General features: G+C 37.0%; 1 protein-coding gene across 2 annotated transcripts in view; it reads left to right on the top strand.

Annotated features, from left to right (window-relative positions):
- Positions 1–22,604, top strand: part of TXLNG (taxilin gamma) — a 45,391-nt gene that overhangs the window by 4,678 nt on the left and 18,109 nt on the right. The gene's annotated exons all lie outside the window — the stretch shown is intronic.

The following is a 22,604-nucleotide window of genomic DNA, read 5'->3' as shown; positions in this document are numbered from 1 at the left end:
CATTTTTTTTGTTTTGTTTTTAAGTTTATTTTTATTAAAGATATTATTTGAGTTTTACAATTTTCCCCCCCATCTTGCTTCCCTTCCCCCCCCCCCCCCCACGGAAAGCACTCTGTCAGTCTTTACTTTGTTTCCATGTTGTACCTTGATCCAAATTAGGTGTGATGAGAGAGAAATCATATCTTTAAAGAAGAGAAGTCTAAGAGGTAACAAGATCAGACAATAAGATATTTGTTTTTTTCTAAATTAAAGGGAATAGTTCTTGCACTTTGTTCAAACTCTAAAGCTCCTTATCTGGATACAGATGGCACTCTCCCTTTACATACAGCCCCAAATTGTTCCCGATTGTTGCACTGATGGAATGAGCAAGTCCTTCAAGGTTGAACATCACTCTTGGGAGTATTTTAAGAGCAGAAGGTGAAGACCATAAATGAGAAAGACCCAGATGACAAATGTATCCTAGAAGAGTCAGAGTGACTTCAAGGGGACATATAGAAGAGTGAACCTTGACTAGGAAAAGAGCCATCATGTTATTTGTGGATAAATGGAGGATGATGTAGAGAAGAGGGAACTCATGAGAAAGATACCTTTTTCAGTAAAAGTGGAAGCATATGAGAAAGACTTGAGAAGAAAAAGCTTTTGAACAGCTATTATAGAGAGAATTTGAGTGAGTCATGGAAGAATAAAAAAGACTACAGATGAATGGGAATGTGAATAGGAGCTGAGAAGATGGACAGTGGAGGAATGAACCAGAATTGGATTTTGGCAAAGAAAGCCTATTGCTGGGTGGCTTCCAGAGGCGAAAACTTTGAGGTAGACTACAGTAAATAGTTGAACTAAAGGGTTTAAAGGTGAATTTAGGTAAGGTCAGAGAAGAGTAGGGTAGAATTTGAGGGAAGACCAAGAACAGTATGAGTATGAAGCAGTGAGGAAGAGATGGGAAATTGCAGAATACTTGATCTTGAAGGTAGAATGATTTTGAACTACATTGTGGTCAAGGGGTGTGATTGAGATATAATGAAGTTAGAGGTCATAGTCGTTGATGAGGCAGTTAGAGTAGGGATCAAGAATTTAGAGCTCTGTTGTCCAAACTTTATGTCTCCTAGGAGGCATGTAGAATTCAGTACCCATTATTAAATACAATGCGACCCACACTACTTCAAATTTTAGCACCACTGTTGTAAGTTGGACACCCCTGCTATTGAGGAAGACTGAAGTGAGTATTTTGAATACCCTTAAGAAAAAAGAGAGAATGACCCAGGGGCCCTGTAGGTGACTTTCAAGGATTTAGATGGACCATATTAAGAAATATTAAGCAGGTTGAGTGGCAGTGGCAGGGAGGGGCCTAGAAATGGCAGTGAGGAGTAAGGAGTGTGTCTATTCTTTCTCCTTTTCCAGTACATGTTGGAGGAACAATACATCTAAGAAGATGAATTGAGTTATTAGCCTGCAAGAAGGGAGACTGAGCCAGGATTCCAGAAGTAGAACTATAAAAGGAAGGAGTATTTGTGAAGGTTATGGGATTTAGGAGAGGTGTAGGAGCTGAGGTAGGGAATTTGAAAAGATATAGTTTTGCTCAACATTATGAAACATGCTTAGCAGCAATTAAAAGTGACTGAGAAGTAAGAGTTCCTTCCCCCTCCCATCTGAGACTGGACCAATTATTTGGAGTCTTCTAGAGGACTTATTGCTCAGAGTTTTTCCTTAGTAATTTCTGAGATCCTTTGCAATTGATAATGTATTCTAATTTTTTTCTCTTTTTTAGGTTTTTTCAGGGCAATGGGGTTAAGTGGTTTGCCCAAGACCACACAACTAGGTTACTATTAAGTGGCTGAGGCCAGATTTTAACTCAGGTACTCCTTACTCCAAGGGCCGGTGCTCTATCCACTGCGCTACCTAGCCACCCCCCCCCCCCCATTCTAATGTTTTTAAAATACTTCTTTACCTTGAAATTTTGATCATCTGTTATGGCACAAAGTTTTATTAATACTTTCTTGGGGTGGAGGGTGGGAAGAAGTTAGTCTAAAATGATCTGGCCATCTTCTGATGATCTTCAAATATACTTTGTTGCCATTTTTTAATCAGGTACAAAGTGATGGAAGCTTTGAGAAGAATTGATGTCAGGAAAATTGAATTTATAGTCATGATACCTGGATTTGATTGGTGGTTCTGTTACTTGCTTTCTTTGTGACTGGGCAAGTTATACTCAATCTCTCATTACCACAGTTTACTTAACTGTAAGGCATGAAATCTAATTCTTTGGTTTTTCGGTTAATTGATCTTTGACTTTTTCAGTTAGAGGTTAGTGAAAATTAAAATAATTTTTTTTTCTCCAGGTAAGTTTATAGACCTCCTGAAATCTATCCTTGGACCCCTTTTAGGAATTTGTTTGTTCCTGGTTAAGAACCCTTGGACTTAGTGATCACTAAGTTCACTTCAGAGCTCAATAGATAGTTGTTTTTTTTTTGAGCGAAAGATAGAGTTGAGGCAGGGAACTTTTCAATTCCCTTTTTCTCTCCATTTTTTAATTAATTTCTCTACCCCACCCCCCAGCAGTAGGGTTAAAGTGACTTATCCAAGGTAACAAGTATCTGAGGCTGTATTTAATCTTGGCCTCTTAACTATAGGCCCAGTGCTCTATCTACTCCACGATCTAACTGCCCCTCCTCTCCAATGTGTATCATAGCATATGATATGATATAAATGAAATTCTGTTAGTATCAAGTGTACTACTAAGTTCAGCTCTAGAGCCACATCGACTAGGAGGCCTTTCCTGCTATTTGACCTCTCCCCTGAGACCCTCAATTCTTGCTACATTGCATTAATCCTTCTGCACTTGTGTTTGTTTATACTTTGTGCAGCTTTTGGGGATAGGGGTAGGGTAGAGCTAGCTCTTTGAGGTTAGCTAGAGACAGTTTTTGATTTTGCCTTTGTATCTTGGAAGTGGTACCCAATTTAATTCATTGAACATTTATTGAACATGAGCCAGATACTGCCATGTACTAGAGATAAATGAGGCAAAAAACTGTCAAGAAACTTAGTCTAAAGGAGAAAACATCCAAACAAATGCTTTATATGCAAAACTAGTTATACAGGATAAATAGGCAATATAATTAGAGAGAAGACTCTGGAATTAATAGGATTTAGGGAAGGCTTTCTGTGGGAGTTGGGAATTTTATTTGGGACATGAACCCAAAGGAGATCACTATTTTGGAGTGGAGGAAAGGACATTCCAGGCAGGAATGGAGGACAGAAGAATTCTGGAAACCAAGAGGTACAAAGTGTCTTGTTCCAGGAACAGCCAGGTCAGTGTCAATGGACTGACATAAGGGGGCGTGAAGTGTGAGAGGCTTGGAAAGGTAGGAGAGGGCAGAGTATTTTACTCCTGGAGGCAAGAAAGCACTGGAGTTTATTGAGTAGGTGGGGTGACATGTTTGGACTTGGATTTTAGGAAGATCACTAAGTTAGTGAATAGAAAATGAACTGGAGTATGGAGAGAGTTGAAACAGGTAGGCAGTTCCACCTACTGCTGTAATCAAGGCAAATGACGTTTTAAGGTCCTTATCTGCACTAGAGTGGTGACAATATCAGAGGAGAGAAGGGGGTTATGTTCCAGAGATGTTTGAAAGGTGTTAGCTGTAGATCTTGGCAACATCTTGGGTATGGGTGATAGAAATCCAGAATGAATCCTAGGTTGTGAATCTGAAGGTTGGGGTAGGAGTAGTAGATTTAATAATCAGCATAAAGAATAAAATCCATGGGAGCTAATGAGATGTCTTTTTTTTTTTAAAAAGCTTCAAACTCCCCTCAATCATCATTATTTGAGCTAGAAACATTTTCTTTAATAATAATGTTATTTTCTGCTTTCTCAAGCCATGTTTTTAGAATGTTATTTGCATTGTGTTGCCTGATCTTCTAATGACATGTCTGAGATGTTAGAATCCAGATATACCCGAGATAAATTGGGAATAGTTTGTTTCATAAAAGGATTCATATGGGTTCATATTTATATTCAAATAACAAGTTCTCTTGTACATTGGTACACAGGAACAAATCATTCAATTTATATACTACTTTTCAGCAATGTTTATTGTATAAAGTGATGGATAGTATTTGAATAATCCATCATTTCATTTCTGTGAGTACTTCTAGCAATTCAACTTTGTGACACCTCTGTTTGCCTTGTTTAATACTAAAGTATATAAAGAAAGGAATCCCTAAGTTCTTTACTGGGGAAGTTCTATTTAGGAAGGCCATAGTCCTCAGCAGGGTTGTGGCCTAGGGCAATTTTTGACCTAATAGTGGCTGCCTTTGATTTAGCTGAGTAAGTTCTTGAAAGAGATATTTGGTACTCTACACATCTTAGTTTTTTCAACTTAGTATAGGACCTGCCAGAGTTTGTCCTCTCTTTTAGTCTTTAAGAGGACCAAGTTCACCTCTTTGAGGAGATGGCATAAAAATAGGATGTTAGTGAAAGAGATAATGCCTAAGGAAGACTATTTTTCAGTGTAACTATAGTCATTCATAGGGATGAGGTGATTTGTTCAGTTTAGACTTATGAAAATGAAGTTTCTCCCCCTCAAAGGGGGGAGAATCTTATTCTTAAATGCTTAAGAAATTGAAATTGTAGATATGATAATATTTTGAATTGTACAATATAGATTGTAACAGTCTGTTAATGGTTATAGGAGTGGGGTGGACCTTTTTTCCCTAAATGATATTTCATTTTTTGCACATTGATCAAAGTAAATTAACCTTTAAAAAATCTTTCAACATATTGAAATATTAATGTGTTAAAAACTTAGTGGAAATTATAACTGAATTTTCCTACTTGATGGAGCAGTCTCTTAAACTTTACAAACGTTGATATATTTTTTCTCTTAAAACAGTTTTGTTATGCCATTCATTGTGCTGTCACTAATTAGTTAAAAAATTGAAATTTTATTTTTTCAATTATACATGCAAAGGTGATTTTCAACATCTGCAAATTTATGAGTTCCATATTTTTCTACCCCTTCCCTTTCCTCCCTCTTCCCCATGTTAGTGAATTATCTGGTAAAAGTTGCTCTTGTATAATTGTGTTTAACATATCTATTATATTTTCTTTTTCCTTTCACTCTGTCCCTCTTCAAAAATTTGCTGTGGGGCAGCCAAGTGGTGCAGCTTACAGAACACTGGCCCTGGGGCCAAGGAGCCCCAAGCCTGCAGAGGCCCAGCACCCGCCTGGCCCCATGGTCCTGGGCCACCCAATCGCACCACCTTGCAAAAAGTAAAAAAGAAAATGTTATATTTGATTACTCTCCTCCATGATTCACCCTCTCCTCTATCACACCTACCTTTCCCTTTTCTTCCCATCCCTTCTCTCCTTTTACTTCTAGATTTCTCTCTCTCTCTCTCTCTCTCTCTCTCTTTCTCTCTTTTTTTAGGTTTTTGCAAGGCAAATGGGGTTAAGTGGCTTGCCCAAGGCCACACAGCCAGATAATTTATTAAGTGTCTGAGACCGGATTTGAACCCAGGTACCCCTGACTCCAAGGCCAGTGCTTTATCCACTGTGCCACCTACTTCTAGATTTCTATGCCTTATTAAGTATGTATGTTGTTTCCTTTCTGAGTCATTTCCGATGAGAATGAAGGCTCTCTTATTCCCCCCTCACCTTTCCCCCTTCCATAACATTGCAAAAGCTATTTCTTGACTCTTTTACATGAAATATCTTAGTCTGTTCTGCCTCTCCTTTCCTTCTTTCCCCAGTTTATTTCCTTTTCACCCATTGACTCCATTTTAAAAATATATCATCATCATCATAATAAAAATAATACCATCACATTCAGCTCTCTCCTGTGCCTCATCTATAAGAGTTCCTCCTTAACTGCTCTAATAAATGATAAGGTTCATATGAGTATTATCAGTATCTCTTCCCATGCAGGAATACATGCAGTTCCATCATCATTAAAACCATCATAATTCCTTTCTCCTCCACCCTCTCTATGCTTCACCAGAGTCCTGTACTTGAAGATGAAACTTTCTGTTCAGCTCTGGCTGTTTCATCAGGAACATTTGAAATTCCCCTGTTTCATTGAAAGTCCATCATTTCCCCTGAAAGTGGATGTTCAATTTTGCTGGGTAGTTGATTTCTCAGTTGCATTCCAAGCTCTTTTGCTTTCCGGAATATATTCCAAGCCCTATGAACCCTTAATGTGGATGCTACTAAATCCTGTGTAATCCTGAATGTAGCTCCAAAATATTTGAATTATTTTGTTTTTTAATATTTTCTCTTTGACTTGGGAGTTCTGGAACTTGGCTGTAATATTTCTGGGGATTATTTTTTTTGGATCTCTTTCTGGGGAAGATTGGCGGATTCTCTCCATTTCTGTTTTTCCCTCTGCTTCTGGGATAATAAGGGCAATTTTCCTGTAGAAGTTCTTTAAAAAATGAAGTCAAGGCTCTTTTCCTGATCATGAATTTCAGGTAGCTCAATAACAATTTTTCCCCCAGTCTCGCTCCCCCATCCCCCCACAGAAAGTAGTCTGATAGGCTTTACATTGTTTCCATGCTATACGGTGATCAAAATTGGAAGTGTTGAGAGAAATCATATCCTTAAGGAAAAAATAAAATATAAAAGATAGCAAAATTACATAATAAGATACCCTTTTTAAAAAATTAAGGTATAATTAAGGTCTTTGGTCTTTGTTCAAACTCCGCAATTCCTTCTTCGGATACAGATGGTATTCTCTATCACAGATACCCCCAAATTGTCCCTGGTGTACAGCATTCTTCTGGTCCTGCTCATCTTGTAGCCCAATAATTTTTAGTTTGCCTTGCAAAAAAAAAACAACTAAAAATACAAATGGGGTTAAGTGGCTTGCCCAAGGCCACACAGCTAGGTAATTAATAAGTGTCTGAGACCGGATTTGAACCCAGGTACTCCTGACTCCAAGGCTGGTGCTTTATCCACTATGCCACCTAGCCGCCCCTGCCCAATAATTTTTAGATAGTCTCTCCTGGATCTGTTTTTCAGATGATTTGCTTTTTCAGTGAGGTATTTCACATTTTTCTCCTAGTTTTTCATCTTTTTGGTATTGTGTGATTATTTATTAATTCCTCACAGAGTCATTGGTTTTTTTTTAGCTCCATTCTACATTTGAAGGAGTTGTTTTCTTCAGAGAAATTTATCTCCGTTTCCACCTGGCCAATTATGCTTTTTTAAGGCACTCTTCTCATTAACTTTTTGGACTGCTTTTTCCAATTGACCTAAACTGGTTTTTAACATGTTATTTTCTTTCTTTCTTTTTTCTTTCTTTTTTTTTTTAGGTTTTTTGCAAGGCAAATGGGGTTAAGTGTCTGAGACCAGATTTGAACCCAGGTACTCCTGACTGTAGGGCTGGTGCTTATCCAGTGAGCCACTTAGCTGCCCCATCATGTTATTTATTTTTTTAGGTTTTTGCAAGGTAGGCTTGCCCAAGGCCACACAGCTAGGTAATTAAGTGTCTGAGACTGGATTTGAACCCAGGTACTCCTGACTCCAAGGCCGGTGCTTTATCCACTACGCCACCTAGCTGCCACATGTTATTTTCTTCAGCATTTTTTTTGGATCTCCTTTACCAAACTGCTGACTTGGTCTTTATGTTTTTCCTGTATCTCATTTCTCTTGCCAATTTTTCCTCTACTTCCTTTAATGAATTTTTAAAATATTTTGGGCTCTGTCATAGCCTGAACCCAACTCATAAATTACTTGGAGGATTTGGATACAGAAGCTTGGACTTTGTCATTTTCTGAGTGTTTGATCTCCATGGGAACAAAGTAATTGTCTTTGGTTAGGTTCCTTTTTTTCTGTTTACTCATTTCCTGTGCCCTGGTTTGGGGATGGTTCCTGAGCTTTTGAGTATTATTGGGTCACCCCTGCTAGGATCTCAGTTCCTTCAAGGTCTTATAAGAGGTTCTTATTGCTCTCCTGGCCTGTGCCTTGGCCTGTGGATGACCACAAGCACACCCCTCAGCCCTGGAGCTGTAAGGAGGGTCTCTGCTCTATGGCAATGGTGGGGCCCCTGAGTGCGAACAGGGTCTGAATGTGGACAAAGCAGAGTCCTGCCCCAGGGACAGAGGAAAGACTTTGATAGTCTCCCCCCACTCCCTTACCTTCCATGGGCTGAGCCCTCTGGAAGCAGCTGCTGGATGGTTCCCTGCTGGATGGCTCTGTGGGCCTGCTTCCATTTCCTGGGATCTGGGCTGCATTGATGATTGGCAGCAGAGCTTAGGGTCATGCTGGCTTCCACTCACTCTGGCAGATGTTTCCCTGCTGATTTTCCAAGTTGTGCGTGGTGTTCCCTGGGTTGGCAGGTCAGGAAACTGCTTCTACTGCCAGGAACTGGTGCTCCCAAGGACCCAGGCGCCCCGTGGGGTGTTCCCAGAAGGCTGGAGCTCCTTTGCCCCCAGCAGGATGAGCCTAGCTGCCCTGCTGCCCCACCAAACCCTGTGGAACAGTCTCCTCATGAACTTTCAGGTTACCTTGGGCTGGAGAATTGCCTCACTGGATCTTTCTGTGGGTTCTTTCTCTTGAAAATTTAGAGTCATAAGGTTTTTGAAATATTTTGGAGAGAGCTCCTAGGAAAGTCTGTTCTCATGCCACCATCTTGGCTCCACCCAGTGTTGTAGATATTTTTAACATGAAACTTCTTGTTTTTTATTGTTTCTTTGGGGTATAGACCTAGTATTGATATTGCAGAATCAAAGGGTATTAATAGTTTTATTGCCCTTTGGGCATAGTTACAGATTGTTCTCCATAGTGGCTGGTTCAGTTTACAACTCCACCTGTGTGGTAATGTTTTAATTTTCCCACATCCTCTCAGATAGTGGTAAAATGGTTCTTTCACTTAGCTGTTTTAATTTGCATTTCTCTAATCAATAATGATTTGGAGCATTTTTTTAATGTGATTTGATTATAAATAGCTTCAATTTCTTCATCTGAAAACTACCTATTTGTTTATATCCTTTGACCATTTATCAATTAGGGATTGATTTGTAACCTTGTATACTTGATTTAGTGCTGATTAGTAAAATTACAACATTTTAATATACAACAATATTAAGTTACTATTGTATGCATTTGAATTTTTGAGGTTTTTTAAAATACCCCCAAATGTCTCTTATCAGGCTTTTTTTCTTCTGCTATTTTATATGTCTTCACCAGGTAAAATTAAAATTATGTTCCTTTAATTTTAACTTTAAGTCTTAAGTGGCTTGCCCAAGGCCACACAGCTAGGTAATTATTAAGTGTCTGAGGCAGCATTTGAATTCAGGTACTCCTGACTCCAGTGCTGGTGCTTTATCCACTGCACCACCTAGCTGCCCCTCCTAACTTTCTTTTTAAGGGGATTTAGACAACCTTTCTATGACTCAATTTGTCTTTACAAAAGTTACTCTGCATCTCAAGATAAAAAAAATTAGATGACTTTATGATTATAAGCTAAGATCTTATGGACTTTCTATCTCCCTAACCTTCAGCAGTCAGTTTGTTAACTTTTCAGAGGTAGGTAACTTTGAGGGGATAAAAGGGCCATTAATCTCATTCCAATAGCTATCTTGCCCTGGCAAAAAAAAAAATTTTTTTGACATTTTTTTATTAAAGATCTTGCAATTTTGCCCCCAGTGTTACTTCCCTCACCCCCCTCCCCGAAAGCAATCTGTCGGTCTTTACTTTGTTTCTGTGTTGTACATTGATCCAAATTGAGTGTGATGAGAGAGAAATCTTAAGGAAGAGACAAAAATTTTAGAGATAACAAGATTAGACAATAAGATTTCTGTTTTTATTCCTAAATTAAAGGGAATAGTCCTTGAACTTTGTTCAAACTCCATGGCTCTTTATCTGGTTACAGATGGCACCGATTGTTGCACTGATGGAATGAGCGAGTCCTTCAAGGTTGAACATCACCCCTATGTTGCTGTTAGGGTTTACAGTGTTTTTCTGGTTCTGCTCATCTCACTCAGCATCAGTTCATGCAAATCCCTCCAGTCTTCCCTGAAATCCCATCCCTCCTGGTTTCTAATAGAACAGTAGTGTTCCATGACATACATATACCATAGTTTGCTAAGCCATTCCCCAATTGAAGTACATTTACTTGATTTCCAATTCTTTGCCACCACAAACAGGGCTGCTATAAATATTTTTGTACAAATGATGTTTTTGCCCTTTTTCATCATCTCTTCAGGGTATAGGCCCAGTAGTGGTATTGCTGGGTCAAAGGGTATGCTCATTTTTGTTGCCCTTTGGATGTAGTTAAAAATTTCACTCCAGAAAGGTTCACAGATCCACCAGCTGTGTAATAGTGTCCCAGATTTCCCACAACCCTTCCAACATTGATCATTATCCTTTCTGGTCATATTGCCTGGCCAAAAAAAATTTAAAAACCCAAAACACCTGTGAAAACTTTATTATTATTAAACTTTTATTATGGCTAATTTTAAAATAATTTTAAGATTTAAAAATATGAATTCATACCTATAATGAAAGTATATTCTTGTATACTTATGAGACATGTTTATGACAGAAATGTTATTTGCATTGTAGAAGATTAGACAATGTAGGTAACTGGCCAGCTGCATAAAACTATTTTAAGTTCTTTTTCTTTTTGAGGTTTGAGGGAAGACCTAGAGAGTTAAGGGAAAGGTACAAATTAGCATTTTTTTCTCTCTGTTCTGCAGCTTTAGGAAAGGAACAGAATTGTTTGACAGTAATATATAGAGGTTATACATGACTTGGCTAAGTATGACAGCTCTCTTGGTATCTTAAAATGTTTTCTGTTTTTTTCAGCCTCTACTTCCAAGGAATTTTTTTCTTGTAACAAAAACTAATAAAGAAAAAATCAAATCACTTGATGGTCACATTGGTTCATATCAGTATGCCAAGTGTTCCACTTAATTATCTTTTCTCTGACTGTAACCTCCTGTCATTTTATCTCTACCAGTGCTTCAGTCCTTTAAAACTTTTTACCCTTTTGAAGGCCTCTAAATTCTCCATTCCTCAGTCCTTTTTCAGACCATTAGTCCTGTTCTAACATCACTTTGCTTCCTTTCAAGTCAGAATCCTGTGGTTAGGCAGTTAACTCCATATTATCTTTTTCTGTCAGATGCCTTAACCTCTAGTCTTACTGCTACTTAGCTCTTGCTAAACTTCAGCTCTAGATTACTCTCACTGTCTGACTCTTCCACTCCTATTCATGTGCTGTTGAACAGAGAGAGTTGGAGAAAATCACTGTCTTGCTGACTAGGTTCATTCTAAATGCACACTACCCAGTTTCAAATTAGTTTTCATTGTAGGAAGGCAGCCCTTTAATTTTTTCCCTCTTCTCTCTTCCCATAGAAACTTCTAAACCTTTTCTTCTTCAGCCTTCCCACCCTTTCTCAGCTGAGAATTTTACTAAAAAAATGAACCATTCAGTCACTTCTTACCTGGATTATTGCAATCTCTTGCCTTAAATCTTTCTCCATCTCTCCAGTTAATCCAGTACATTGCTGCCAAAATTATTTTTATCAAGTACTATGATCTGGTGATATGACTCCCCTTCTTTGTTCTAGTGACTCTAGTGACAAATAAAAGAGAAACTCATTTAGCTTTTAAAGTCCCTCCCAACTTTATATCAACTATTATATATTATTGAACGTTAGTTTTTATACTCTGCTGTCCTAAACTAGCTAGACAGTCCTTTTCTCACACTGGATAGTCACTTCATTGCCCAACTCCCAGCTCTAGCACTGTCTGTTCCCCCATGCCTAAAATGTACTGTTCTTCATTTCCACCTCATAAAATCATTCAGTAAATGTTTTAAGTGCTGAAGATGATCCTTGTCCTCAAGGATCCTACTATCTAATGAGGGAGACAACAGGTAAATAAATATATTAAGAATAAGTAAATATATAGAAAGTACAGGCTTTCAGTAGAAGATGAGATTTTAATTGGAACTTAAAGGAAGCCAAGGAGTTTAGTAATATTCTCAACAGAGGGGAGGGGACAGTGTTTCAGGCATGGGGAACAACCAGAAGAAAATTCTGGAGCCAAGAAAGGACTGCTTTGTTTTCTAAACATCCAGGAGTTACTGTCATTGGACTAAAGAATATGTTAGGGAGTGAGAGGTGTGAGAAGACTGGAAAGGAAGATGGGAGCTAGATGACATTAGGCTTTGGATGCCAAGCAGCATTTTGTACTTAGCTTCTTGAGGCAATGGGAAGCCACTGGATTTTGAGTAGATGGGCTGACATGATTGCATTTGCATTTTAAGAAAATCCCTTTAGTTGCTGAATGGAAAATGTACTGAGGGATGGAACTACTATATGAAGCCTTTCACTGTTTCCTTCCTTAATAACTTTTTTCTGTTTATAAGGATTTGTAATTTGTACTCCCCCTCCCCCAAATAGAAAAATTGCATTGAGAAAATATAAAGCAAAACAAAATAAAACCTTTCAGCAAACAAATTCCCACATTAGTCATGTCTGTAAATGTCTTCCTGTGGTCTTAAGTTCAGTTATGGGACCAGTGGTATGATTATCTTCTGTCTTTTGGGTTATCATTGCATTGATAAGAGTTCTAATCTTTCAAAATTATTTTCCTTTGTGTTAATATTATTGTATAAACTGTCCGCTTTTCTCTTCATCAGACTGTATAAAAGATGTCTTTTTATGAAACTTGTTAATTCTTATGATACAAAAATTGCATTTGAGGGATAAAAGAGGGAAGAATTGAAGACGACTCTGGCATCATAACAGAATATAGCATCACTGCAGCCTCCTTAGGCTAGCTACGGCCTTGACTTTGACAATTACCTTTGTACAAATCTGGGATGCCTTATTTTCTTCCCTCCTTGTCACTGTCATACCTCCTCAAAATCAATGCACAATAACAACTGATGATTAAAAAAAACCTTAAAACCTCACAACTCACTTATTCCTGGATGCCTCCATTTCATTCCCTAGTCGCCCCTTTGTCCTGTGTCTTTCAGCATTCATGTGCTGTGATTTCAGGATTGGAAGGTCCTTTTGACTGGAACACTGGGAGGTTATATATGACTTCCCTAAGGTCACTCTATATAACCTAGTGTTATATTCAGAGAATCCTAAAACAAATCATCCTGATTCTGAGGCTGGTTATTTTTGTTTCTTTTTTTGTTTTTGGTGTTTTCCTGAGACTTTATAATGAGTACACATTCTATTTTGTTTTTGCAACAATGTACTACCTACAGCATTCAGTTTATAGTATATATTTACTCTTTTCTTGCTTGTTTTAGTCTCTTAGAAATTCATTTTTACTTATACAATTATTGCAGAATTTTTTTTTGTGTTCTAGTTGTCTATGTGAAGACCCAAGTTAAAATTTTATTGATAATTTTCAGGATTTCTTTAGGAAGTAATGAACAGTCTGGGTGTGATGGTGTAAGTCACTACTGAGAATGACATTTAGGCATTATGGATCACTGTAGCACCATCCACAGTTCTGAGCTTCAGTAGAAGTAAAGCTTATTAGGATTTGCAGTCTTGGACCCAAAGAAGAGTAGGGCCACCAGACCTGTCTTAGAAAGAGTAAGCCAGATCTTCCTTGCCAGTCCACAGTCAAGTTGACTGCTTTACTTCTAGTCTGGAAAATGGACTATATGGAGACCTAGACTCACCCCCCCCAAAAAAAAACCCAATACAGGAAATGCTCATGCATCACATCCACAATTACAACCTTTTCTTCCCACTTATAATCTGCATTAGGGCCAAAAGAAGACAAATCTGTGAGGGGTTTGAGGAGAAAGAACTGAAACCTGGAATTTTTTCCTATCTTTCAACTCCTTCAGTATTCAGGCATGAGGAGCTATGATGTTATTAAGTTGTTTTTCACTTGTTTTTTTATTATTGCAATTTTCCTCAGCTATATATAGCTTTATACTCTTGCTTAAGAAACTTTTGAAGTTGCATGGTTGTTTATCATAAAGCCTAAAAAAATTCCATCATTCCATGATCTGACGTTTACTTTCTTTCTGTTGCCACACCAGTCCTCTATTCTAAAGTGATATACTCCATTGTTTCTGGAATATACAAATGTACATTTACTCTTCCCTACCTTTGTTAATTCTTCACTCTTTGTAATGTCCTTTTCCCATTCTTAGTATGAGTTATTCATAATAACTCATTTCTGTATCATTTTAGGGCTACATAAGATGCATAATCCCATTATACTGATAAGGATATTGAGGTAGAGAAAAGTTCAATGATCTCTTCATGGTCATATAACTAGTTGAAATTTTAAGCCTTTTCTCAGGTATTATTCCCTATTTAATTAAGTCATTCATTGTGCATTTGCTATATAATATTTGCCCCACTCTTGGTTCTTAGTACGTGCTATTGCTTTTTCTGTGCTACTCTAGCTTGCCTACTGGCAAGCCTATGAAGGGCACGAAATATTCTTTATTTCTTATTCTTGTTCTTTAATTCTTAAGTCTTTAGCATATTGTCCAGTTAGTTTAGCAGTTCCTATCGTGGATGCTGTGGATTATCATGATTCTTGATGCCACATGATAAGATTGGGGAGTCACCCACTTGGTAAGTCTCTGAGGACTTCCCAGGAGTCCCAGACCTGTGATAACCCTTGATTGAACTTCTTGCTTCAAATAGCTCCCCTCTCTAATCTGTTTTCTATACAGTTGCAGTAGCATAGGTCTATTGTCATTCCTGCTTAAAAAGGTCAAGTGATTGCCTCTAGTCTCCCTCTTAAATGGTTTTTATTTTTTTGTGTCATGGACCTCTTTGACAATGTGGTAAAGGCTATGGACCCCTTTCCATATTAATGTTTTAAATGCACCAATTACATAGGTTTATAAAGAAAATCCATTTTATTAAAATAAAGTTAAGTTCACACATCCCAGATCAAGAACTCTTGTTTTAGGATAAATTACACACTCTGATATTTAAAGCTCTTCACAATCTGGCTCTATTTCATATTTCCAGGCTTTTATTTTACACTATTCCCCTTAACAGACTTTATATTCTAGCCAAATGAGTCTTACCTACTATGCTTTTTCTTTTTGATTAAACAAATTAAACAAAACAGTCTGCCTTTTCTCTGCCATGGTTTCATCCTCATTAAATAAAAAAGAAAAATAACAAATATAGTAAAGCAAAACAAATTCTCTCAATGGGCATGTTTCCCTCTCCATCCCTTGCTCCACCCCACATACCTTTCCCAATACAAATGTATCTTAGTCATGTACTCTTGAATTTCATTTTTTTTGTCACAAAGTAACCTACATGTTTTATTACCGTATTTCCTTACTGTCTTTGCATACACTGTCCCTCATACTTGGAATGAATTCTTGTCTCTGACTCTTAGAATATATATAAACACTTCACTCATAGTGATCTTTTGAGGAAGTATCTATCCCAATCTCCCTTTTCCTCTTCCTCTTAGTCATTAGCTAATGGCTAAAGAGTATAAGTTCTTTGGTTGTTTTTGTTTCTGTACTCTAAGGACTTAGCTCTTATTTGATGTTTGTTGATGATGAGGACATCATTCTGGAATTTGGGCTGTTCCAATTTGAGTCTTCACTTTGGCTAACTTTTTAAAGTGATTGTAATGTGGTGTAGTCATTCATTATTGGAGATGGGAGGATTGATTTCTAGCATATAAATAATTTTTGGATGAAAAGTGAGACAAGCATTAATTTTTCCTGATTTCTTTTGACATATTAAATAATCATTTAAGGCAGTATTAGGTGAAAAAATGGCTTTTATTAACTCAGGCATACTTTTCCCCTTGATTCCACTTGAAAATTGATTTAATTTTGAGCCTTTGTTATTTTTTAAATGGAAATAGTCATGTGCATTTGTTTTGTTTTTTTGAGGAATTGAAAAATTTGCTGAACTAAAGATAAAATTTAACCAATAAAATGTAGAAATGAGGGATCTCTAGTATATGGCTATCATCTCATTAAACACATTCTAATAAGTAATATTTATAATTGTGACTGCATTATTAACTAAAAACTTAATAAAACTTAGAGTATGAAAAAATTTTCCAATACCAAAATTTACATGCTTCTCTTCTTTTTCATTTTGTTTTGTTTTTTTGCAAGGCAAATGGGGTTAAGTGGCTTGCCCAAGGCCACACAGCTAGGTAATTATTAAGTGTCTGAGGCTGGATTTGAACCCAGGTACTCCTGACTCCAGGGCTGGTGCTTTGTCCACTGCGCCACCTAGCCGCCCCCACCTGCTTCTCTTCTGTAAAAAACAAATGCCTTACCACTTAGCACAAACTGCATGGAGTCACTGGTGAGGCTAGGAAAAGTTTTTATTTAAATTCTTGTAATGTTTGTCCTTCATTTTTTTTTTTTTTTTTGCAAGGTAAGTGGGCTTAAGTGGCTTGCCCAAGGCCACACAGCTAGGGTAATTATTAAGTGTCTGAGGCCAGATCTGAACTCAGGTACTCCTGACTCCAGGACTGGTGCTCTATCCACTGCACCACCTAGCTGCCCCTTGTCCTTCATTTTCAAAGATAACCATGATTCAGGGAGGTGATGCCATGACAGTCACATGAATTGGACCTGAGTGAGGGAATCACCAGACTCACTTTTTTCTCCAGAGCCATCTGGAGTGGCCAGATAAGAATCAGAATGACTGGAGATGGCCCTGGATGTGAGACAATCAACTTGAGTGACTTGTCCGTGGTCACACAGCTAGTTAGAGGCAAGTGTCTGAGGCTGGATTTGAACTCCTGTCCTCTTTAATCTGAGGCCAATGTAGACACATTCTTGAAGCACAAAAGGATTTTTCTTTCTCTGTCCCAGAAGGCAAGTCCCTGGGTGCTACAGAGGTTACAGCCTACCCTAAGTACCTAATCCTCTTATGTGAGTCTTCACTTTTGATTACATCTCCTTAATTTGGCTCAGGCTCTTATTTTCTTTTGCTCTTACTAGCATATATGGACTAATCAGTTCTATGCATAACCTCAGAAGAGGTTGTTGCAGGTTTGTTAACTCATACTGTAATAAACTTTTTTTATTTATGGCTTCCCCATACTCTTTATAAGAAGCAGATTCCAGAAGTGAAAACTAATCCCCTTTTACACATCTTATTTTTGAAAAACAGTGCATGTATACAGTAATGTGTCCTGGCATCATCTCATCTTTCTGTTTAAATGTTTAAGGCAAGACTAATGATTTCAAAATAGTCACTTTGGGAAGAGACCTTTTTCTGACTCTTTTTTCTTCTAATTAATTAATTTTCCAATTACATACAAAGAGTTTTTCAGCAGTCTTTTTTTTTGGTAAGGTTTTGAGTCTCACGTTTTTTTCCCTCCCTCCCTTCCTCCCCCCCCCCCAAAAAAAAGAGCAGTTTAATACTATTATTAGACTGTGTTAAACATATTTCCATGTTCATCATGGCATGAAAGAGAAATCAGAAGAAAAAGGGAGGGGGAAATATGAGAGGGAAAAGAAGGATAAAACAAAACAAATGGTAAAAACTGATAAATCAGGTTAGTAGTAACTATCCCAGAACATATCCCAGTCCATCCAGAAACTTGAGCTTTCAACCCTCCCTGGGGTAGAAAGGACGCTTTGAGACAGTCTGTCTGAAAAGAAGAAATTGACTAATCTGGCTGCCATTTGCTTGGAAGGCTGCAGTTGCCTGGCTAGGTGGAGGAGGCTCAGGCTCTCGATGCTGTGGGAATCCCATTCCCAAAACAGAATGTTACTGTGCTGGGGAGGTGGTATCCATACAGTTGGTGGTAAGACGGTTAATATGCGTTACCACAATCTCTGCTGTTGTGTCATAAAAGAGGTAGTCAAGATTTTTGTACTTTTCAGTCAGAGACTTGGGGAAGAGGTTGACTGGCAATACATACATTCCCTTAAAATCTTCAAGCTACAACTAGAGAGCATTGAAATGAAGTTGTTATTCTTGTTAAATAGGAGTGATATAGTGTAAAAGACTACCAAACTAGACTGAATTCTAGTTTCAGCTCTGCCCCATTACTAGCTGTGTGATCTTGATTAAACAAGGCATTTAACATCCATGAGACTTAATTTTTTCCATCTATTAAATAGGAATAATGACTATTGTGAGGATCAAATGTCCAAGAGCATACCATGCAGAGATGATGTTAGTTTATGCTGCTCTTTAACCTTGAGTATGCTCTTTCTTTAGGATTTGTCCCCTCAGTCTGATTTAAAATCATCCTTGTTAAAGGACCTTTGTGGGACTGTCACAAATATTGTATGAAATAAGTTTAATATGATCTAGCCCCTTAGGAATGGGTAAACTCCAGTGGGTGTCAGTCATAAAGGGAAGAAGGCTTAATTAAGCACATGTTTACATGATGTGGTTAAGAGTGGAGACTATTGGGGGACAGCTAGGTGATGCAGAGCACCAGCCTTGGAGTCAGAACCTGAGTTCAAATGCAGCCTGAGACACTTAATAATTACCTAAACCTTGATAGTTTTGCCTCTAATGTTCATTTTAAAAAATGAATTCTCCATGTAAGGATTCTTTCAATTTATTGGAGACCCTTTAAAAATTTTTCAGTAGTTCCTGAATGCAACATTGTAATGCTTTTTTCCTTTCTGTGGCATCAAAGACTGGAAAAATGACTAGGCTAGTCACTTATAGCCCAACTATCTGTTTCACTACTTTTTGGGACAGTTTTCAGTTTAATTTCACTTATTTTCACTTATTTTGAAGATCACTCTTTTTTTTATGCCTGCCTCCCTTCATCATTAGAATCAATTGTGGCATTGTACTTTTGCTTTTCGGAGCCTCCCATTCCTCTTGATCCAACTTCTCTATTAGAATCTCAAGCTATGTGATTCTGCTTTATCCTATTTCTGAACTCTGAAATAAGTCCATCAGCTCTATATACATCAGATCTAATAATCCTCCTTTTCTCTAAGGAGCTCTAAAATAGATGCCCAGATTTTAGAAAAATTTCCATTTTAAGTATCTTGTCAGTAACTTACCAAAATTTTCCAAGTAATCTTTCCTACTGAGCCTTACATAAATACTTGTCTTTCTGTCCTTTGTGGATTTCCACACAAGTGAATATCGTCTTGATAAACCGTTGCTGTACCTGCTTATCTCTTAGCCTTATCACTTCCTTTGAAACAGCAGGTAACAGAAGTTATATTCCAATACTGTGACATGCCACCAAGTTTCATTGGGAACAGGCAGTCAGAGAGGGTAATTGAAGGGGAAATGAGTGAACTGGGCCCTTTGGAAGATAACTGCAAATTTGAAACTATTAAATGAATCGGGGAGACATTTATAGTCTAGTGAGAAATCTGCTAATATAATCATATCTAAGAGGTCAGCACAGAATTCATACTAGAGCAGGATGGAAAAATAGTCTTGAAATGTGCAGAGATTGACTTGGTTTCATTCAAAACGCACTTAAATTTAGTCGATGAATTATTGTAGCTATTGGTTTATATTTATTGAATAAAACAGACTTGAACATGTCATGTTCATGTCAGTGGTGTTCTTTTAGTTTGATAGTACCAATTGAATGGTCCAGATTGCAATTGGTTATTGGAACTTGAGGAAAGGGGACTTGACTGAATCTGAATTCTTGCCAAATATGTAAAATAACTATATTTAGGGGAATAATGGAGGTGCATGGCTTTGTTTAGTTTAAAATTAGGATCTTAGTTGGTTTGAGAACTCTGGATAGCCTGGTACATTTGTTGTTGCTGACTTCCTTCAACCATTCTGTAGTTAAATTGTTAATGATTCTTCAGAGTTTCCAAATTCCTTCCTTCCTTTTTTCCTGTTGTTTCATAATTATAAATAGCTTGTTGCCTTTTAATCTGTAAAGTATGAGATAGTTTTAATTGTTTGAGGCATTTTTTGAAGTTAAGTATGTTATGCCTCTTTTGCATGTGAGTAATTTAAGTATTTGGATAAGTCATTCTTCTTGTCAGACGAAGTTAGTAGAGAAGGATGTTGGATGTCAGACATGGAACACCTGATTTCCAGGATCATACTTTTGATGACTTTCTGGTGATTCTAGGAGAGTCTTCAAGTTTTTCTTGGTGAGATTTTTTTTTCTTAGTCTTCTATTTTGTTGAATGTTAATGCCTTTGTTGCTACCATTTTCTTAAATAATAGGTTTTTTAAAAAATTATCAGATGACAATATAATCCTGATATTGTTATCCTGCTTGCTAGTGATTTGTTCTGATTTTACTGCCCTTTTATTTTTCTGGGTTGTCAAGATTTAAGGACAATATAGGAATTTTATATTTTCTTGGGAATTTAAGAGAAAATTCCTTTTAATCTGTGATTCTGTTGTATATCTATAGAATTTTGTTATCCAAATGCCAAAAAGAAGAGGAGCTTATTAGTTTACAAGTGTTTATTAAGCACTTGCCATATGCCTTCTCTCATGCCAGATACTGGGATACAAGTATAAGGAATGAACTCTCCTTACAAAGAGCTTACATTCCAAAAGGGAGCAACAAGTTTAAGTATTTTTGCCCAATAAATAAAAAAAACCCTTAAATATGTGGTAGCTTTCAAAGAGAAGTAGCAGTTGAAGGGATCAGGAAAAAATTCAGGGTACAAAATGGTGCTATAACTGGGACTTGAAAGAGTTTAGATGTGGAAGACAATCAACTGTAAAGGTATAGAGATGGGATGGATGGGATGGGGTGTCATGGGTGGCAGATAAGAGTGAAGGTTCATTTTGGGTAAGTTGCAGAACAGACAAGGGGAGTGAGGCTGGAAATAATTAAATTAGGGCTTGGTTAGGAGGGTCTTTAAAAAAGTTAAACAAGAATTTATATTTGATTCTAGAGTAACACGACAGATTTCACTTGATGAAAATGGCTTTAGTTTTGTGGAATATGGATTGAAATGGTGAGTCAGACCAGAAAGCTCTGTCTGATACAAGTCTAGTTAAAAAAGTGATGAAAGCCTGTGGCTTTGTGAGAATAAAGAAACAAGAAACAGTAAGATTTGACGATTGATTGGGCAGTATATACGTAGGGTGATGGACAGGAAGGAATTTGGGAAAAGTTATATATATATTAATATAATTTTGTTAAAAGATTTAAAAAATGATTTGCATCTTGTTTATTTGCTTGAAGGATTAAGATTGGTATTGTTTCATTTTATGCAAATTGTACTTAGTAGAATTCAGACCAGTTTCAAATTATGCAAAGAAAATGACTTAAAAAAATCTAAATATCCATCTACCAAGAGATTCTATGATTAACTACCTAAAAGACAGCAAAGACTGAAAGGTGCCTGTATATATATACATATATATATGCACTGAAATATTTAGTAGTAGCAAAGAACTACAAATTTAAGTGAAGAACATAGAATCTTTGGAACATAGATCTGAGTTGGAAGGGACTTCATTATACTTAGTCCAAATATTCCTTGTTAACTACAGATCCAGGGGAGTTAAATGATTTTTTCCAAGATCATATGAATATAATTTATTTATTTATTGTATGTATTTAAATTGAATATATTTAATTGTAAGAAATGATAAGAATTCAGAGGATGGAAAGATTTAATATGAACTTAATGCAGAATGGAATAAGGAGAAATAGGAAAACCACACACAATAAGGAGAAAATGCATTTCTCCTTCCCTCTTTTTTTTTTGCAGAAATAGAGGACTATGCATGTGGAATATTGAATGTTCTGTGAGACTAGATGTCTAATAGAACTTCTGGTCCCCCCCTTTTCCTTTGTCACTAGAGGCAGTTTCCTAGAAAATGGAAGAAAAAGTGATGGGTATACCTATGGAAATAAAGGTTAGAACACAGATAGTAAAATATAAGAAAATTCAGACTTGCAATGTGTAATATTGTTTCAATGTAGAAATTAGAATTTATTTAATTTTAGTGCCAGTTGCCATGGAATTAGGAACACAGGTTAGAATTTCTCAAACTTTACTGTTTAGACAATATTCTGATAAATGCTTGACTTGCACATAAAATGACTTTTGGGGTGGCTAGGTAGCAAATAATCTGATATAGGTTATATGTGTACAATCATATAAATCAAAATTATTTTATATTGAGATTTAGTTGAATATTATTGAAATATTTTATTTGAAAAATTTTAAAATATGTGCAATGAGTTTGTCATTGGCCTGAATTCCATAGTTATGTATCTACAACTTGATAAGCGCAGATTCCTACTTTTTATAATTGTTATATCTGTAGCCTTGCAAAGTATCTTGTTTAAAACCAGATTTTAATCTAGAATTTAGGGGGGGTGGGGAAGGTTTCCAATTTGTTTGTTTTTTCTCTTCAAGGGTGACTTGCCCAAGGTCACACAGCTAGGTAATTATTAAGTGTCCAAGGCCAAATTTGAACTCAGAGAGCTGTGCTACCTAGCTTACCATTTTTTTTAAGACAGATTTTACAATTTTTTCCTAATCTTGCTTTCCTTCCCCCCACCCCTGCCACAGAATGCATTCTGTCCATTCATTCTGTTTTTAATTGTTAATGTTTTTTTTTCCTGAGTTTTGGGGGGAAATTAAAATTTCTTATTTCTCATTTTATGCTGTTTCTACATTCATTATTTACTCACCTTCCTCTACTCGGAGAAATTCCTTGTAAAGATTTAC

This window comes from Macrotis lagotis, chromosome 6 (genome assembly GCF_037893015.1).
Source record: "Macrotis lagotis isolate mMagLag1 chromosome 6, bilby.v1.9.chrom.fasta, whole genome shotgun sequence".
Lineage (NCBI taxonomy): Eukaryota > Metazoa > Chordata > Mammalia > Peramelemorphia > Peramelidae > Macrotis > Macrotis lagotis.
The sequence above is the reverse complement of the archived record's forward strand: the minus strand, read 5'-3'. Positions and strand labels throughout refer to the sequence as shown.